We start from the raw sequence: 4,116 nt of genomic DNA on the forward strand, positions 1-4,116 counted from the left end.
TATCAAAAAAGTACTCCAGAGTTTTGTTCAGCATGGGGGTGAGTAGAAAATGAAGGCTAATCATGTTTTGGGTGTACTATTCCTTTAAGGTTGGGAAAGATTGCTAGAGGAGTTCCAGCACTACCATCCATGTTTACTTCCGTAAACACAGGGCATGCTTGCTTGTGAAGTCATTGCATCCTCTAGTGCACATGCAGGATACTTAGGTTGTATAAATTCTGTTCACACAGGAGATCACATACAAGTCGCACATATTTGGAAATGTGAACGGCAATGCAAAAAAATTGGATTTCCAAAAAAAATCTGAATTGAGCACCAAGGCCTGCAGTGAGGCCCAAAATTTCAGCCATAATTCATTGATTATGATTTTTTTGATTAAAATTTATGTTTTCTAGCTCTAATAGCTGAAGCTGTGAGCTAACTCTGGATCTTTCCTCCTTTGGTCCAAAAATGATTACCTCCATTTTGTTTTAATCTGTTGGAAAAAATGATGGCGCATCAAAAATATTGATCTTTTCTAAGAATCTAGCCAATGCTCTGATTGGTAATTGTCACCTGGTGACATTATGATGTTAAGCTTTGTGTCGTCTGCATATCTGTGGGAACTGATCTGATTGTTTGTTATAATCTGAGCTAAGGGAAGCATGCAGATTATAACTGTTTCTCTGCTTTGACACACCTGAATTAAATTATTTGATTGAGGTGGACTTAAACTGTGGATGAAATTAACCATTTGATTCAGGTGTGTTGGACCAGGCAGATATCTGAATGTTGCGGGATACCAACCCTGGAAGACTGAGTATGACATCTCTGCATTAGGGTGTACAGACTTACAATAAGCAGATCAAACCTTGCCCAGAAGCTTATCAACCTTTGATAGAGGGGAGCTGGAAATGAACTGACAACCTTCCAAATCAAAGACAACAACTCTGGTCCAAGTTGGCCCACATTACAGCCCCCGATGAGGGTGGACATTTAACTATAGTGTTTAGACTGTTTCTGAGAAAAGCTCTACAGGCAACAGTTTCTAAAACTGAAATGAGACCTCGTCCTTAGTGTCCTCTACTTCTGTTTGGATCACTTGTCTTTCTGAAGCAACAATTTATTACAGCCTTGAACTTTAATGAATCAGTTTTGTGATAATACTTTCCCTTCACTAAAATCAATCTAAATTTTTAGTCTGAGTTTCCTCTGCTGCTCTGGCTGTTTCTCATTCATTATAATCAAAGGAAATGCATATTGGATTAGTGAATCATCTATATTATCAGAATGGATCATTTAGAGAAAAAGCTTACTTGATATTGTTTCATCATATATTTCTTTTGTAAAATTATGCTTGAAAAACCCTTGAGAAAAGAAGTGTGATTTAGAGCTCTAGTGCTCTAACTTAAATAAATCTGATAGCAAGTTATGATGTATTTGTATATTACATTGAACTGAATGGTTGCATTAGTTGCATACTTAATTTACACATGTTTGTCAGATTGTAATCCAATAAACTGGTAACATGTACTTCCATTTACTATTTTGGGTCAACAGATCCTTAAAAATAACAAACGATTAGCTTGTCGGTCTGAGCAGAAATCCAATTCTGATGTATTTTTCGCAGCACTATTGAATGTGTCTTCATTATCTGAAAAGAGGCTCTGCAATAAAAAATTCTGGGTCTGAAATTGTAGGCATAAAACAGAGACTTTTGTTATCAGATCTTGCACCGAAAAGTAAATTGATGATTATTCCAGCCAACTTTCTGAAACACTTAAAAACCTGCAGTGATAATCAAAGCAATTAGGTTTGCCTGTGTATCTGTGTTCCAAAGATGTAGAAATATGAAATCCCGTTTCATCCCTAGTGTTTTATTACTGTGTCCGTTGAGCAGTTCAATTAACTGGAGACAAGAAAAGGAAGCATGTTGCTGGTTAATATGAGAGACAGGATCTGAAAGTGTGCTACTGTACAGAGGGTTGTAAATACCACCTGCTATATTACTGGGAGGAACAGAACAGAATAGAACAAAATAGAATAGAATAGAGTAGAATGCACCTTAACAACATGCAGTTATAACCAAGCTTTAGTGATGTTCACATCTTTATTTATTTTTGTAGGGAAGTAAGAAATTAAGTTATTGATTTAATACCATTAGAGGGAAATTAAACAGCAAGACAATTGTGCCAATTTCTGCCTTGATATTCCTCTTCTGAGAGAATCCTATTCTTGAGGCAGTAATCCTACTGTGTATAAAATATTTTAAATGTGATCAGGCCTGGGGTCCATTTCAATAAGCAGGTTTAACAAACTCATATTCAAATCCTCAACTCTAAATTGATCTAGCCTAAGGTTGGGAACTCTAAGTTTTCGGTTTCACAATGGCTGCTGTGAATAAGTTCATACAACTCTAAGTAGGTTGACTCAGAGTTGAAAATTTTTAACAATTACCAAAAGCCATTATCAGTGGAGCACCAATTCAATGAATCACCATGACAACAGGCAACAGGAAGTGTCTATTCACGCCACTGGAACTAGAGATTTTAATGCAAAAATGCATAAAAAAAGTTAAGATAAAAAAGTAAAATGTGTTTTTAAAGACAGAGAAATAGCCCTACAGCTACAAAGGAGAGAAAGATGGCGGAGAAGGTTGTTGCTCCAGTTAACGCACAAGTTTATATGAAGTAGGCTATGGCAGGCCATTTTTACATTTATTAAAACCACTCCTCTTTGTTCTTCCATTTGTAGATAACAAAAATAAGATTCTTCCTGATCAAAATCACACTCCTAGACCTACAGTAACTTCTAAATGACATTTTTGTAGCAGGAACTGAATTTTAGAAAGTAAAAAAACAAAACTAAATTATAATAGTAAGAATTAAGTTTTCTATATCTAAAAATGTTTACACATTTTAATTCACCGTTCTGACGTTTATCAGCTTAACTGAAAATTAATTTGTGATATTTGAACATTATTTTTCATAGTTAAAATAAAAATGCTGACCAAAGCAGCATGATTGGCTGTAAGGAGAGCGAAGAAAGAGGACACTCTGAGAATACGGAAGAAAACCTGCTCACGACCAGTTTATCTCTGGGGAGAATATTACTATGGGGACTGAAACAGAGGTTGAGGAAACTCTATTTGTGAACCGGAAAAGTCAGAGTTTCCCTGTTTTTAAGTTTAGACAACTTAGAGTTTTCGGTTAACCTGCTTCATGAAAAGGACCTTAGGATAATGTTTGGATCCAACATGTTTCTCTTCTGTACCACAACAAAACCACTTGAACACAATGCACTGGTAATTTCCACTTTATTCGTGGAAAGGATCATCTTTACCAGACCACATGAAGGCAGCATTAGTTCAGACCTCCTGATGTCCCTACCCACCGACGTCAATAAAGCCAAAAGCTGTCTGGATTCAGCACAGCAGTCTGGTGCTCCTTTCCTACCCTGGAGACGCGAAAGGAAAAGGAAGATGAGCTATAATTGAGCCAACACTGTAAAAATGATTTGCTGGCAGATCTCAAGTGGCTCACATGCGATTCTTTTATGAATCATGACAATAAGTCACTTTTTCAAATCTGATCTGGGCCACATTCGTATATGGTTTTAAATCAGATACAGGTCGGCTCTTTTGGAATCTCACTGTGGTCTGAACAAAAAAGTGACCCATAGTGGAATTAGTATGACAATTAGAACAAACATGGAGGACAGCTTAGAGGTGAGTCTACAGTACTTGGGCAGATACAATGACCCAATGACCACTTGAGGGGTCAAACTGCAACATGTTAGTTGACTACAACATTGCAACCACACATTTCTCTCAGATATGTAACAACCACTGCTTTACAGAAAGGTCTAATAAATTGTTTACATATCATAAGGCTATTTCCACGGCTGAACAGCTTTAACACTAGAAATACCAGGATTTTTCTGCCTACCTAGAACTACCAGAGAGGGGTCAATTGACCCAACGGCTTTTCCCGAATACACTAATCACTCATTTTGTCATGGTAATGAGGCTGTTATGGGCCGTGTGTGGGGTGAGGGGTGAGGGGGTCACACCTCACAGTGGTAACAGCCAATTACAGTAGAGTTTTTCTCCCTTGGTTTGGCTCATTTCTTGAAATT

This window comes from Cyprinodon variegatus, unplaced genomic scaffold (assembly GCF_000732505.1).
Source record: "Cyprinodon variegatus isolate N-32 unplaced genomic scaffold, C_variegatus-1.0 Scaffold61, whole genome shotgun sequence".
Taxonomy (NCBI): Eukaryota; Metazoa; Chordata; class Actinopteri; order Cyprinodontiformes; family Cyprinodontidae; genus Cyprinodon; species Cyprinodon variegatus.